The sequence below is a fragment of the Neomonachus schauinslandi genome, chromosome 4 (genome assembly GCF_002201575.2).
Source record: "Neomonachus schauinslandi chromosome 4, ASM220157v2, whole genome shotgun sequence".
NCBI lineage: Eukaryota > Metazoa > Chordata > Mammalia > Carnivora > Phocidae > Neomonachus > Neomonachus schauinslandi.
Window position 1 is genome coordinate 174993846 of NC_058406.1, and position 17485 is coordinate 175011330.

General features: G+C 38.6%; 1 long non-coding RNA gene across 1 annotated transcript in view; it reads left to right on the plus strand.

The window, feature by feature from the left end:
- Window positions 1-2115: 2115 nt before the first annotated feature.
- The window catches only part of LOC110579031, a 34727-nt gene continuing 19357 nt past the window's right edge, over window positions 2116-17485 (plus strand). The window contains exon 1 of the long non-coding RNA XR_006539897.1: window positions 2116-2180. This is a non-coding gene — a long non-coding RNA (uncharacterized LOC110579031). The remainder of the gene's footprint in view (window positions 2181-17485) is intronic.

The window sequence follows — 17485 nt, forward strand, 5'->3', positions numbered from 1 at the left end:
ACTTGATCCCCAGATTCCACTTACATGAATTAACTGAGACCCATACAAATATTTATGTACAAGGATGTTCATTAAACCATTACTTCCAGTAATGGAAATTGGAAACAATCCAAATGCTGAATTATCAGGGATATATTAAGTGCTCAATTTAAAAATGAAAAAAAAAAAGAAAGCAAAGCCCAAAGTAGAAAATGAAATCACTCATAATCCCTATACTCTGAAATAACCACAAAGAAATCTGAGCAAATATTTCCAGCCTTTTTTTTTTTTTTTTTTTTTTTTTAGGTTTTTTTTCTGACACAAAATTAAGATCATACTGGATGTATTGGTTTACAATCTTACTTTTCTATGTGGATAACATTATAAATTACTTTCAAGCCATTAGTTATTCTTCAATCACTTATTATAATGGCTGCACAGTACTCCATTATTTGTGCATATGATGATTCATTTAACAAACTTTTTATTGTTGGATCTGTGCTCTTCTAACCATTATTCCATGATGCCTCAATTGATGGTAACCCATCAATCACAGAAAGTAGTTCAGGGTCTCTAACTCCGAGTTCATGACCTTATGTGATCTGCCCTAACTATTCCCACTTAATCTCCATGTGTGTTGCTTCAACTAATCCTGAATTATAGCCAAATAGAATCCCTTGTTCTAGAAGAGTAACTTAGCACCTCTTATAGCACCCATGGAATTCCTCTTACTGCATGTATTTATCTATCTGCTGATCTAGCTGTACTCTACCAGACTGAAAACTTGCAAGTGGAATTTCTGCCAGAATAAACTTCCTAAACCCACATGGCAGTATAATATTTTGTACTTAGTAGTTGCTCAATACATGTTTATGGAATAAATGAAGGCAATACATTATTATTTTTAACAGTGTAAGATTGTAAACAATTCAAATAGCTAACAATAGGGAGCAAGTTGAATAAACTGTGATATGTCAGTACTAAAGAATTTTGAGCAATAATTAAAAGGGAAACGTAACAAAAGAGAAAATGTCTGTAAATAATGTTAGCCAAAAAGGAGCAGAACATATACTTAGATATATGCTAGAATTTTAGCCATTTAAAATTGCAGGTAAAAAACAAAACAAACAAAACAAAACAAAACAAAACAAAATAAAATAAAATAAAATTGCAGGTATAGGGGATAAAAATTTGAAGGGAGTTTCGGAGAGGTATGAAAGGTAGGTGTTTTGTTTGAATAGACATAATAGGTAAAATTTTTCCTTTCTTAACTTCCTATAATATTTTAAAAAAGAGGTAGTAAATGAATGAATCACATTTGCCAACATATTTACATTTTTTAGATGATTTCATGGGATGATGGGATATAAAGCATAAGCTTATTCTTAAATAACTTGTTCCAAATATTTTCTGTATTACCAGAAGGGCATTAAGCGCTTTATGTGCTTTATATGGTATAATTCTCAAAACCAACCAAGAAAGTAGGTAGTTTTAGAACACTGAGGCACAGGGATACATATATTTTTAATTTTGAAGTTTTTTAATGCACGAAGAGAACATCTCAGAAACAGAACAAGTATTGACTTATTAACAATGAAGCACTATATAAAGGAGCCCCCTCCCCACTTAGTAAATAGGAATCTAGTGTAAATAGAGGTGAAAGGAGGTGAGCACTTTAGGATTAAATGCGAACCCTAAAGTTGTATACAACATTCATATATGGCTTATTATCTCATAGCAGTAATATTCTCGTAACGATGCATATGACACTTATACTTACTGGTAAGATGCTTTTGACTCAAAAGTTAAAACAAAAACGCTGGAGAGGTAGTTTTTCTAATGCACAGTAAGAAAAAAGGCTTTGCCTTGCTTATTTTCCTTAAACATCTACAACCATTTCACTTTGTTCTAATTTTCTTCTGGATTAGCCAGGAAGATAATGATGCTTTTAGAAGAAGCTGATTCAAAGCCCTCTAAGAAGGGATTCCCCCAACTACACAATGATGTTTTTGAAACAACTGGTCTCCAAGTCCCCTGGGGAGTCTCCACAGTGCTCTTCTGTCTTGGCGAGGACACAGGATTCTGGCTCCAAGGAGACCTGTTAGGATCTGACCAGCGGTTCCAGGGATGCATCCTATTTTCTCCTCGAATTCTATGCGTGGTCTCATGATGGTAATTTCTACAGTGACCCAAGAGGATTGGTAAGTACCCTGTCATGGCAAGTCAGGGATGGCTTTAAATAAATATATATGTCTATGTATATATATACTGAAGTTTAAAACAAAAGTTTGAAAAATTCTCTAGCTAGCCGGTAAAACAGCATGATGAGTACTAGAAGGGATTGCATGTTTTTGAAACAACTGGTCTGTTTTCAGTTGTGTTTCATGAAGTCATCACATCTTAGACACAAAGGGAGTTTTAGCTTCTGCCTGTCACCTGCTGCTTTATCTGCATGAGGAGACACGGAGTGAGGAAGGTCTATGGATATTCAAAGTCTTTGGCACTGGTCATTTGAGCCTATGTACAAACTAGCTTATCCTATTCTTACAATGAGAAATAAGCCCGAAAAAAAAAAAGAAAAGAAAAGTTAAAAAGCTAAAGAGTTAAATGTCAAGGGGCAACACAACATCGGTCAATTTGCACCTAGGAAATGTCAGAATTACAACTTATGGGCAGGTGTGTTGGACTTCAAAGCTCACATAGGGTTAACGAACATGAAAGTATAACACCAGATATGCTAAGACTGGTTCACTGGGTGTTATACACAATGAGTGAATCATTGAACATTTTATCAAAAACTAATGATGTTCTATATGTTGGCTAATTAAATTTAAATTAAAAAAAGATTGGTTGGGACTCAAAGAGAGAAATATCAGCTCATTAATTAAAAAAAAAATAGACCCTACTTTCATGAGGCTTAGGTTTTGTTTTAGATCAGTGCCTACATGTATGAAATACCGTTGAGAGGAAATATGTGATAACTCCATCACTGTGTACTCTTCCACCTTACTTGTCCAATCGATTTCTCTTTCTCCTGTAATACTCAAATGCTTCCTCCTTGGAAGACACTTCTCCATCTCACCTTGGCTCATGCAAATATCCCTACTTTGATTCTTAAGGCTTCTTTTTCAAAATTCCGCCATAGCACTTAACATTATACTGCCACATCGTCTGGAGTTATGAGCTTCTCCGTGGGGGGAATGTCTCGCCAATTTCTGTGATACCTGGAACAATGGCCAACAATATTTATTTCTATGTTTCTTTAATGAGCCTTGTTGTTACCCTTCTGCCACAAACATTCTTTAGAAAATCCCAAAATATGGCATTACAATTTACTACTGCTAAATGAATATGTAAATATAATGGCTGTGGTTACCCAATTGTTCCTGTGAAAGGCTTCCTTTCTTTAAAAACAGGCCAACACTTTGATTTGTCACATATCTAAAGCACTTAGGTGCCACAGCTTCTTTGTGTCATATTTGGTCGCATGGTAACAGGGTCCTAATGCTCCCTAAGGTCTTCTTTACCAGGTTCTTCTTCTGTCTCCTGGAACCACTCTAAAGTGGAATATAACATTCTACTCAACACCTTCTTCAGGTGCGATGGGTAAGTCTTCTTGTTTCTGAGGAAGAATGATTTTGTTTCTTATGATTCTATGATGCACTATCCAGGTCTCTGTCTATGTTCCCCTCTCTTTTTCCCCTATCCTTCACTTCCCTGCTCCATCTCTGGGATCTCTTTATGAGTCGTCTGTATTCTCCACCCAAGATACTACGTTCGACTACTTGTTCATAGCCCAACATGGCCTTTAGCCCTTGAATCTCTATGGTGCTAACCTTAATCTCTAAGACTTTCCTGTGAATGGGCAATCAAGCTTCAAAGACTTACTATAAGATTTCCAAGAAAGAAAATTTGGCCCATTTGGAGTTGGGTATCTACTTCTGGGCCCAACAAGCTAACATCAACTTGGAGAGGGTCCCGTGGGAGATGGCACATGTTAAGCTTAAAAAGGAGGCTGGGAATGACTGCTAAATTGACTGGTGGATATTTACAGCAATTTTTAACTCCTCCTTCCTGCTTCTCTAGTGCTATCTAATACACTGAATATTTCTCACATCAATTCCCTTTTGTTTCTCCTTCCCACTGTTTTTGCCTTCATACATTCTTGCTTAGATTATTGTGATAGACTCTGATTTGGTCTCCTTGCTCTGATCTCTTCCCCCATGCTAATATACATTCCACATTGCTGCTTCTAGAAACCATGAAGTGACCATGTCATTTTCCTCATTTGGACCCCTTCTTGGCCTCTTAATACTTATGAAATAAAGTTCAAACTCCTTTAAAACCAGATCCCTCACTTACCTCCTCCAACCCTCTGCTCATTATGCTTGGTTGAACTGCTTTCAATGGTTTGCTGCTCACAAGCCTACATGTCCCAGCTCCCTTCTTCTCTGAGAGCTTCTGCAGCTCTTTGTATCACAGTATATATAAGAGTGGCCATAGCAGAGCTGGTCTCAAGGAATGGTTGTTGAATGAAAAATGTATTAAGAGATATGAGTAGACTACAGGACTGAGAACTCTGGTCTTGACATTGGCATTCTTATTCTCCCATCCTATCAAATTTTTCTAAACTGTACTTTTTGAATGTCCAGGCGTGCGTGCGCGCACAGACACACACAGACACACACTGTGGGGATTACAATGGAAAAAAAAAAAAACTATGTTTGGCCTTCTTGTTAATGCATAGGCTCGGCAAAATGTCAAGGTTTTCTAATTTTGCTGAAATGAAATCAATTTAATGTAGTAACACAACCTCATGCTAATTAGAAGCTCTAATTGGCATCTTCAATTAGCAAAACCGTGAAACATTAAAATTGCTTAATGTAGTATTTTTAAAAAATGGATACACAATCTTTAAGAAACTTAAAACCTGTTGGGATAAAAATAATTGGTATAAAAACTGGAAAGTGCCTTTAAAAATCTGGGGCTCAGTTTTAATATCTGTAAAGTGGAGATTGATCAATCTCTTAGGTAACTTCTAGCTCAGATTTATAATCCAGGAATAGACTAAAACAACCTCACATCTTATCTTCATCTATTGAAGAACCACTGCGGGACAAAATGTCCTAGTTGGCCATTCCCAATTCCTAAATCAGGGATTGGCCTGTATTAGGGACTAAAAAAACACTTGTTGACTAGATAACTGACCAAGCTTTGAACAGTATCTGCAAAGGAAGAAAAAGGATTATATCCAAGGATATAGGTGAACTATTTAGGGAATGATTAGACCATATTGACTACTACAAAAGAGAACTGAGAGGCCACTTGGAAACATATAATTGGCAAGCTGAATAACTGCGTTGCTGTTGGGAAGGGAATTAGGTAGGAGCTCAAGGAACCAAGAACTCCCTTGGGAATGGCCATAGAGCAGATATTGAGAACAAATAGGTAACAATTTTTAGAAAGAAGAAAAAGAAATGCAATTACTGCCCACTGAATTTAACTATCCAGTCTTGCTGCCCATAAGTCTCTTTCTTTAGTGCAGGAATGAAGAAATAAATAGAACATGACCCATGATGACTGAAGCAAAGACTAAAAATAGAATTTGTAAGGACATGATGATGATGATGCTTATCAACATTTTATAGTCATCTGCTATGTATAAGACACCTTGTATAATGGAGTAGAACATAATGGAAGGAGGGAAAATGATAGATTAAGGGTAATTAAATGAGATTATTAATGTAAGGACCTTAATCTAGTAGAAATCAATCAACATTAAATCCTCCTTTCCCCATTTTACATACAATAAATCTGACTTCAGAGAGGTGAAACAACTTGTTGAGGGTCACGTGGTTAGTAATTGGAGTGCTTGTATTCAAATATAGGTCTATTTGACTCAAATGGGGAAAGGAATACTTAGTTTATAACACTATTATAAGATTAAATGAAATGTTATATATAAACATAATTTGTTAACTTATGCAAATATGGGATTTCAAATACTAGCTATTCATATTACTCAACAGTGAGATAAAATGTATTCATACAACCATGAATAATAAGCAGTGGATAATTGTGTAGAAAGAGTGGTAAGGAAAGTCATGTGCCAAAAACTGAGTGAGAGGAGGCAGGAGAAGTAATGGGGACTAGATCATATTGGGTCTTGTAGATCACTGTCTACAAAGACCTTTGAGTTTTATTTGATTGAAATGGGGAGCCAGTGCAAAATTTTTAGCAGGAGGGTGGCATAAGATAACGTATGTCTTAAGTGGATACTTGGCTGCTCTGCTTAGAATAGACTGCTGTGCATAGGGGTTAAAAAAGAAGCGGGGAAGTCTAGGAAGTTATTGCAGTAACACAGGCAAATGATAATGATGGATTGGACCAGAGTGGTAGTGGTGGGGTTGGTGAGGAACTATTGGATTCTGGTATTTTTTGAAGCTAGAACCAAGAGTATTTCCGGACAGAGAAAGAGAGACAGCACAGATGACTCCTATTTTTAGATTCTAGCCTAAACAACCAGAAGGATGGGATTGCCATCCACTGAGATGGGGAAGCTGCAGATAGCCTAGGTTTGGGGAGGAAGGATCAGGATCTGTTTAGGACATGTTGAGCTGGAGAGGTTGGTTAGGCATCCAAGTGGACATATCAAGTACTGAGTTGAACACACTAGTCTGGAATTTGGGAGGTGGGTCTAGACTGGAGACATACATTTGGACATTGTTGGCATGTAGATAGATGGTATTTAAAGAGCAGCAGTGAAGCTGACAACCGATCTTTTCCCAAGACTGATTTCACCTTGTTTTAGCCTAGGTCCAAGAAGTGGAGTTTCTTCCTTCCTTTCTCCTCCCTCTGTTCTTTCCATCTGTCTGCACTCCCCTAATGACTCCTTGCTTTTACACAGGAGAGGACCATCCATTCTCATCTTTGGCCCTTTGTGCTTTGATAGTTTATTCTTCTGCCTCTACTCAGCTTCTCTGGTACAGTGACTGCCATACTTTGTTGGGATTTTGTTTCGAGCCACGGAAGGAGACAACAAAGCTAAGTGATGCAGGAAGTGAACTCATGACCTTAGATTTGGAAGACTGAGAAACTGGAGACAGCAGATTTTTGCACAAGTTCCCACAGATTTAGGTGTTAATCACACCTCTACCTTCAGCAAAACCCCCATCATAAGTGCAAGTTTATTTACTCTGTATATTCTGGGGGACAAATTCTTGTTATTTTTAGAGAGGATACAGTAGAACCAGAAGAATTACCTTTTGCCTTCAAGTAGTGTTCGCTTTAGTAGGGGAAGTCATACTTACTCATGAGAAACGATATGATGCATTCAAGAGAAAAGAATGGGACAATGAATGGATGGAGGGGTTACTGAGAAATAAGTTATTCCTATTTGACCATCACATTTCAGATTAAATGTCATACCATCTGCAAAGTGTTCATTAATTCCCCATAAGAATGATCAGTGATCCTAATAATGTACCAGAAAATAACTCTTATTATTTTATAAGATTTATTTTATCCCTCCAAAAATAATGCACCTTCTTTGTAAAAAAAAAAAAAAGAAAAAATCAAAATAAACAAATCAAAGAAAATTTCATGACCAGGGATGATGATGAGACTGTCCTTTGGATATTTTTTGTATGTATATATTTATTTTACAAAAATAGAGATCATGCTGTACTTCTCTGTAGACTCTTTTCTCACTTGACAGTGGAGCTGAAGAGTTTTCCATGTCACTCAGTATCTGCCTACGACATCATTTGGGTACCTGCCCATTATGATTATCATGGCTATACTGTGGTGATGGGGATTGTGACTTGTTTCATTTTATCACTCTTCAGCATTCAGGACAATGATGAGTAAAAGGATGTTCTCGTCATCACAGAATATTAGAGAGTTTAATGCTCCCTCAGGCAACATCTCACTAATTTCCTACTTTGCAGATGGGAAAGTTGAGCCTCAAAATGTTAAATGAATGGATAGGTCAGATGGTCAGAAAGCTGCAGAACCAGAACTGAAACCAAGGGCCTGGACTCCAAGCCCAGTGTTCTTTCAGTACAACATCTGGAACCTGAGTCAACCCAACATCTGTGAAGTAGATGTGTAATACAAGAAGAGGGTAGAGTTTGGCAAGAGAAGTTTGGGGAGAAGATGACTGCAGGGGTCTCTTGTGGTTCTTTTGGAACTTTCAGTTTTACTTCAAACCCAGAGACCCCAGGGGGGTGAAATTGCAGGGTGAGGTGTGGAAAAGATCTCATGAGCTCAGGTTTGCAAAACCCACAGTTGTACAATAGCTCAGCTCAAGCCAACACCCTGAGAAGTGCAAAAAAGCCCTAGGAGAGTGTATGGCCACCCAGAGTCTCAATTCTGGTTTCACATCATATCTGAAGGGTTCCCATCCCTTAGCAGTGAGCCCTATGAAACCTATTAACATTTCAACTTTACTCATGGTCAGGGATGAGTTGAGGTGTTGATTTTGGCAACCCAGAATGTTCCTGGCTTCCTGGAATCACTCTGTAAACCTCCTTGTTATAGAGGGAAGCCCCAGACCACACTTAACAGTGAATGAAGAGCAAAGAATACTGGGAGTTCCAGCCTGCTATAGGAATAAGACACCATCTTTCCAGCTACGCCACATTTTCACTGGCAGGATCTAACTAAAACGTACACCTGGCCAGGCCACTCCTTGCCTAAACTTACCCATGGCCTCGGGGTAGAGTCCCATCACTCTGTGTGGCACATAAGACCATCAACAACCTGGTTTTTGCCCACCTCTGTCTTCTCTCTGCTATTTTGTCTTCAGCAGCACAGAACTTCCCATAGGTCCTGGCACAGAGCCATCCTATTTTTCATCTGGCTCCTACTTTCCGGAACGCTCTTCCTCTTCTTTTATCTATGGCTAATCTCACTTATCTGGGTTTGGTCCCCCTCTCTCTATATAAATAACTCTAAAATTCTATAATCTGTGATAGTTTCTGAAATGTTCTTGGCAATTTTCATACAAATGATTGAACTTTCTCTTACATCTATATGCCCATCTATGATCAATGTTACTTCCCCCAGTGGCATGGTTCAAATCACAGGACACCTGCTAAACATGCAGCATGAATGTAGCAGGGAGCAACAATTTACCAGATTTAGAATCTAGAAAGGACTGGCTTCTTATTTTTCCCAGCTGCAAATTATTTGTATGGCATAGATGGTTTTCTCTAGCACTGCACTTAGGATATTTACTTAAATATTGGCAGTGATAAAATGGTGGGTAAGAAATTGCACATTCATCAAAAGTAAGAGGCCTGATAGAGTGCATAAACATGGTACTCATCTCAAAATTAAATTACCATATGTACATGGTTTGGCTTGTCATTTATGTACTTGTATATTTATATACCCATCATCCTTAATCACCTACAAGAATGAATGAGTGCATTTAAGAACAAATGTTTGCAACATAAGCTAATGGTTAATTGAAAATTTCTTCTTGGAGGAGAAATCTGAAAGGCAATACCAGAGAAAACAAAAGCATTTTAAAGGAACAACAAGACTTGCTAATATCAGACAGTTTGATTTTAGCTGAACCTAAAGGTAATTCCTGGTGAGATGTCTCAAAACTATTCTTTTTAAAGCACAGCATACCCAGCACAGAAAGACAGCTCAGCTTATCAGGAAGAACACTGAATTTAGCATCAGGATGTTTGAGGCCAACTCCGTTCGTAGCCTTTTATGGGTGTGTGATCCTGGAAAATTCTATGTAACTTCTCCAAGTTTCTGTTTTCTCATATTTAATGTAAGAATAATGCCACAAACTTGCTACTACATTTGAAAAGCATCAAACACATGAAGCAACTTTGAGGGGCTAATTAAATGTCATTGACATGCATATGATACTCCTCTACCCCCATCAGCATTTTCTAAAAATCAAGGTCATATAGTCCAGAAATGCTACTTGTGCTACTATTACTATTTCAACAACAACTACTACTACCACTAATAATAGTAATAGCTAACAATTATTGGGAATTGATTACATGCCTGCATTGCTTCAGCATTTTAAATGAATTAATCATTTATACCTCATAAAACCCTTATGAAGTAGCTACTTTTATTTTCTCATTTTACAGGCAAGGCATTGGAGACCCAGAGAAGTTAAGTAACTTACCTAAAATCACACAGCTAGTAATTCTAAGACTGGGATTTGAACCCAAGCTTGGACTCTGGGATCCAGGCATTAATAGTTATACTCTGTTGTAATAATTATAGTCCAGTAAGCTTTTGGTTGGATACTGCCTTGTTCTTTCATAAAGATAATCTCACTTGATCCCTGCAGCAGTCCTGTGAAATAGAGGTTAGTGACTACCCTTACTTTATACACTTCGCACACTTTACAGGTGGGCAACTTGGGTCAAAAAGATGAAACGATTAGACCAAAGTCACCCTGCTCTGGAAGAGTGAAATCAGATGGTCATTCCACTGTGGTGGGGACTGGTAACTTCTCCCACACTGTTTCTGGCTCTGCTCTGCTCTTCTCTTATTGGCACCCCCTCCCTGAGCACGCCTTTGACGAGGACCCCAGTTGAGTCCTGGTATGTTTTTGTTTTGACAGTTCCCTCTTCTGTCTCATTCTCTCCAACACTCAGTCTATGATGCACGAGACTCGTTTCTACCAGCATCACCTGATTCTGCAGAGCTTAGAATGAGCTCCAGTGGACTTCTAGTCCAGATGTCCTTGGCACTTAAGGAAGTCACCATTGGGAGGATGGCACCTCTGATGTCAACCTCTGATATCAAGGTCACCTCCTGCTGGGGTGCTGAGCTCACCCTTTATTCCCACTTCCTCTGGAGGAAACTCAAGATTATCCTTAAACAGAGCACCCACTAAGTCATTGCTCTCTGCAAATTTTAGACATGTACCCTCTTTCCTGTTGTCTGTGGTTTTGAACTCTTCCTCACCTGGCCTTGATTAACCTGTCTAAACCTTCCAGACTGTTGTCTTTCATTTATGTCATTTTTTCCTCTGGGCTCTCATAGCACCCAAGATTTTATTTATGTATTTATGTATTTATGTATTTATTTATTTATTTGAGAGAGAGAGAATGAGCTGTGGGTCAGAGGGAGAGAAAGAGAGAAGCAGACTCCCTGCTGAGCAGGAAGCCCAATGTAGGACTTGATCTCAGGACCCAGAGATCATGACCTGAGCTGAAGGCAGATGCTTAACTGACTGAGCCACCCAGGCATCTCATTCAATCTCTTTAAAAAAAGACCCTTTGCTCATCTTAGCCTTTGTTACACTATCTTAAAATGACTTGTTTCATTATTTCTCTCCTGTAGTGTGCACTGAGCTCTTTGAGGGCAGTGGTTTCTGGCATCCTCTATAATGCCTGGCACATAGTAGGTGCTCAATAAATAGTTGTTGATTAAAGGTTTACTTCTATCTCTGAAGGCGCCAAATGTCATGAAAGGATCTCTTTATTGAAATCCCTGCCTTCTAGACTATGAGTTTTCTGAAGGCAGACATTTGGTCTTGCTCAATATTGCATCCTCAGTGGCTGACTTGGAGGAGGCATTCAGCGAAGGAGGAACTGACCAGAATTTCAGATCCTCTAATACTGCCCTTCAGCCTGTCCTCAGCTTGCCCTGCCTCCCCTGAAATGCATCTTTCCCCACGGTTTCTCCACCTCCCATTTTCTCTTTATTTCTAATGTCTTCATTTATGGTCTGATTTATATAATTTAGCATTTGCTTATATTATGGCCTCACTTTTCCTTGTCTTATATGTTCATAGTCGTCCCCTGCCAGTGAAAATATAAGTGTAAACTTAAATGTGATAACACTTTTTTGTATTAGTAGAACTTCTACCCATCTTCTTTTTTGTATTTCAAAAATTAGGCATTCATTAATGATAAACACCCATATTGAATAAGCTCATAAAATGTGCTACTGTGTATATGCTTTACATACAGATCATGTTGATCTCATGACAGCCATAATAAGGAGGCATTGGGGAAACTGAGGCTTAGCAAGGCTATATCCTATCCAGGTGGTGAATAGCAAAAGCATAATTGAAATACAGAGCATCTGAGTCCAAACATTTCTACTTCTTCACCATGGACAATTTTACTTCTTTCACCAGAGAAGCAATAAAAATAATATTAAAATCCCCATAATTCCAATCTGCTACTTGAGGCAACCAGTGTTAACATATTGATACATGGCTTTCCAGTTTGTCATAAGCAGCCTCTAGCATGTCTCTCAATGAAACCCACATCCAGCTATTCATACCCTTGTGGGATCGCCTTTCCCCATTGAGTGAGGGCTGGATTTAGTGACTTACTTCTAATGAATATAATAAAACAGAAGCAATTGAATGTAACCTCTGGAATTAGGTTATAAAAAAGACTGTGGCTTCCACCTTGGATCTCTCTTCTTTTCTCTGAGATCCCTCATTCTGGGAGAGGCAGACTGCCATGTTGTGAACAGACCTATTGGAAAGTCCATGTGATTAAGTAATCCATGATTTTGATCCACAGCCAGCAAAGATCTGAGACGGGTCAACTGCCACATGGATGAGTGTGGAGGCAGCCCTGCCCTATTTGAGCATGGTGGTGGTTCTCCCAGTCGACATGCTGATTCTGGCTTTGTGAGAGAAAGTGAGCCGGAGACACTCAGCTAAGTTGTGCCTGGATTCCTGACCCAGCATCTGTGGAATAATACACTTTTGTTGTTTGATGGTGCTAACTTTGGGGGTGATTTGATATATAACAATAGGTATATAATGCACAATCCTATACACATTAATATAAATATGGTTAAGCATCTATGTTTTACAACTTATCACAGATCAAAATTTACTTTATTGAGTGAAACAAACTGCGAGGTCCTGCTTGTGTCTAGCAGCCTTCTTTAAAAAACTTTTTTAGAGATTGTGCAATACAGCCACATCCAGAAAATACACAGGGGACAAATATGCAGCTGAAAGAATCATAAACACCCTGGTTCCAATTTCAGTATATTTTATTTTTTAAATAAAATAAATCTGCAGGGTACATGCAAAATCAGTAACTATTTCATCTTCAAAGAAAAGAAAGGAAAGCCAGAGAGAGGCACTATTTTAGGACGGTATATGAATTAGAGTCTCTGAATCAGTGTGAAATGTTGCCATATACTTTCCTTTAACCATCTAAAGAGGAAATTCTTCATCAAAATTAGTCATCAGGAGGAAGTTTAAGAATTTGCCATAGTGGAGAATAAATAGTGTGTGGCACAGAGTGGGGGGTCTGGGTACAAACTATTGAATGAACATGGAATCTGAAACATGGATTGGAGCTCTCTGTTGCTTGGAAGTGTGTGATATCATCACTCAACATAGATGAGCTTTGATTTCCTCATCTTTAAAATGGGAACATGCTCAGGGCACCTGAGTGGCTCAGTCGGTTGAGCATCTGAGTCTTGATTTTGGTTCAGGTCACCATCTCAGGGTTGTGAGATCAAGCCCTGCATCGGGCTCTGTGCTGAGCATAGAGCCTGCATAAGATTCTCTCTCTCTCTCCCTTTGCCCTGTTCATGCTCTCTCTCTTTTCTCTCTCTCAAAAAAGAAAAACGGGAACATGCTCATGAAGTGATGCATTTAAAAGAAAATGGCCTTGTTTATAAATGCCTTTTGCAGAGCACTTGGCACACGGCAAGCTTACAATACATCAATTACAATAGAGTACTAATTCTGATTTCAGGACACCATCAAATAGTGATTTACCACAATATAAGCCTTAAGTAAACATAGAGTTTTAAAACATAATAACTCCATTTCTTATTAAATAATCCATGCTCATAATAAAATTATTTTTTAAAATACCCTTTAAAGCACAAAGTAGAAAGAACAAATCACTGCGAAATTCTACCAGCAAGAAAGAACCAACATTAACCCTTTGGTGCACATCATTCCAGATACCTCTGTGCATAGACAGATAGGTTGGAAGGATGGGAGACTATTTAGGTAGATAAATAGCTAGCTAACTAGAGATCCTACTTGACATGCTGATTCCAATTAAGCATTTACCTAATTTCACTTGAATGTAACCAAAGAATGATAAACCAAAGTGAAACTGAAGGAATTGCTCAAACTTAGATCATGTTTTTTCTCCTCTGCCAGCAACAGATTTCCTCTATTCTCTCTCTAGTAAGGCTAAGTAAAAACCTGCTGCCATCAATTAAGTTGGTGTTATTTTTTTCCCCTTTTAAGTTACATGTTTACACTTTCTAGGCATACTAATTAATCTCCTACCATGAGAGATGAAGTGATTCATACTCTGATACTTTCTCTCATTTCTTTTGCCTCCTGACTTTTGTTACTTTTATAATTTTACTTATTTTATTTTTTATTTTTTTTTATTCTTATGTTAATCCCCATACATTACATCATTAGTTTTAGATGAAGTGTTCCATGATTCATTGTTTGTGCATAACACCCAGTGCTCCATGCAGAATGTGCCCTCCTCAATACCCACCACCAGGCCAACCCATCCTCCCTCCCCCTCCCCTCTAGAACCCTGTTTGTTTTTCAGAGTCCATCGTCTCTCATGGTTCGTCTACCCTCCGATTTCCCCCGCTTCATTCTTCCCCTCCCACTACCTTCTTCTTCTTCTTTTTTTTTTTTCTTAACATATATTGCATTATTTGTTTCAGAGGTACAGATCTGAGATTCAACAGTCTTGCACAATTCACAGCGCTTACCAGAGCACATACCCTCCCCAGTGTCTATCACCCAGTCACCCCATCCTTCCCACCCCACCCCCCACTCCAGCAACCCTCAGTTTGTTTCCTGAGATTAAGAATTCCTCATATCAGTGAGATCATATGATACATGTCTTTCTCTGTTTGACTTATTTCACTCAACATAATACCCTCCAGTTCCATCCACGTCGTTGCAAATGGCAAGATCTCATTCCTTTTGATGGCTGCATAATATTCCATTGTATATATATACCAGCTCTTCTTTATCCATTCATCTGTTGATGGACATCTTGGCTCTTTCCACAGTTTGGCTATTGTGGACATTGCTGCTATAAACATCGGGGTGCACGTACCCCTTCGGATCCCTACTTTTGTATCTTTGGGGTAAATACCCAGTAGTGCAATTGCTGGATCATATGGTAGCTCTATTTTCAACTTTTTGAGGAACCTCCATACAGTTTTCCAGAGTGGCTGCACCAGCTTGCATTCCCACCAACAGTGTAGGAGGGTTCCCCTTTCTCCGCATCCCCGCCAACATCTGTCATTTCCTGACTTGTTAATTTTAGCCATTCTGACTGGTGTGAGGTGGTATCTCATTGTGGTTTTGATTTGGATTTCCCTGATGCCGAGCGATATTGAGCACTTTTTCATGTGTCTGTTGGCCATTTGGATGTCTTCTTTGGAAAAATGTCTGTTCATGTCTTCTGCCCATTTCTTGATTGGATTCTTTGTTCTTTGGGTGTTGAGTTTGATGAGTTCTTTATAGATTTTGGATACTAGCCCTTTATCTGATATGTCATTTGCAAATATCGTCTCCCATTCTATCGGTTGTCTTTTGGTTTTGTTGACTGTTTCCTTTGCTTTGCAAAAGCTTTTTATCTTGATGAAGTCCCAATAGTTCATTTTTGCCCTTGCCTCCCTTGCCTTTGGCGATGTTTCTAGGAAGAAGTTGCTTCGGCTGAGGTCAAAGAGGTTGCTGCCTGTGTTCTCCTTTAGGATTTTGATGGACTCCTGTCTCACATTGAGGTCTTTCAACCATTTGGAGTCTATTTTTGTGTGTGGTGTAAGGAAATGGTCCAGTTTCATTCTTCTGCATGTGGCTATCCAATTTTCCCAACACCATTTGTTGAAGAGACTGTCTTTGTTCCATTGGACATTCTTTCCTGCTTTGCCGAAGATGAGTTGACCATAGAGTTGAGGGTCCATTTCTGGGCTCTCTATTCTGTTCCATTGATCTATGTGTCTGTTTTTGTGCCAGTACCATGCTGTCTTGATGATGACAGCTTTGTAATAGAGCTGGAAGTCCGGAATTGTGATGCCGCCGGCTTTGCTTTTCTTTTTCAACATTCCTCTGGCTATGCGGGGTCTTTTCTGGTTCCATACAAATTTTAGGATGATTTGTTCCATTTCTTTGAAAAAAGTGGATGGTATTTTGATGGGGATTGCATTGAATGTGTAGATTGCTCTAGGTAGCATTGACATCTTCACAATATTTGTTCTTCCAATCCATGAGCATGGAACGTTTTTCCATTTCTTTGTGTCTTCCTCCATTTCTTTCATGAGTATTTTATAGTTTTCTGAGTACAGATCCTTTGTCTCTTTGGTTAGATTTATTCCTAGGTATCTTATGGTTTTGGGTGCAATTGTAAATGGGATCGACTCCTTAATTTCTCTTTCTTCTGTCTTGTTGTTGGTGTATAGGAATGCCACTGACTTCTGTGCATTGATTTTATATCCTGCCACTTTACTGAATTCCTGTATGAGTTTTAGCAGTTTTGGGGTGGAGTCTTTTGGGTTTTCCACATAAAGTATCATATCATCTGCAAAGAGTGAGAGTTTGACTTCTTCCTTGCCAATTTGGATGCCTTTGATTTCTTTTTGTTGTCTGATTGCTGTGGCTAGGACTTCCAATACTATGTTGAATAGCAGTGGTGATAGTGGACATCCCCGCCGCGTTCCTGACCTTAGGGGGAAAGCTCTCAGTTTTTCCCCATTGAGAATGATATTCGCTGTAGGTTTTTCATAGATGGCTTTCATGATATTGAGGTATGTACCCTCTATCCCTATACTCTGAAGAGTTTTGATCAAGAAAGGATGCTGTACTTTGTCAAATGCTTTTTCTGCATCTATTGAGAGGATCATATGATTCTTGTTCTTTCTTTTGTTAATGTATTGTATCACATTGATTGATTTGCGGATGTTGAACCAACCTTGCAGCCCAGGGATAAATCCCACTTGGTCATGGTGAATAATCCTTTTAATGTACTGTTGGATCCTATTGGCTAGTATTTTGGTGAGAATTTTTGCATCCATGTTCATCAGGGATATTGGTCTGTAATTCTCCTTTTTGATGGGGTCTTTGTCTGATTTTGGGATCAAGGTAATGCTGGCCTCATAAAATGAGTTTGGAAGTTTTCCTTCCATTTCTATTTTTTGGAACAGTTTCAGAAGAATAGGTATTAATTCTTCTTGAAATGTTTGGTAGAATTCCCCTGGGAAGCCATCTGGCCCTGGGCTTTTGTTTTTTGGGAGATTTTTGATGACTGCTTCAATTTCCTTAGTGGTTATAGGTCTGTTCAGGTTTTCTATTTCATCCTGGTTCAGTTTTGGTAGTTGGTACATCTCTAGGAATGCATCCATTTCTTCCAGGTTATTTAATTTGCTGGCATAGAGTTGCTCATAAGATGTTCTTATAATTGTTTGTATTTCTTTGGTGTTGGTTGTGATCTCTCCTCTTTCATTCATGATTTTGTTGATTTGGGTCATTTCTCTT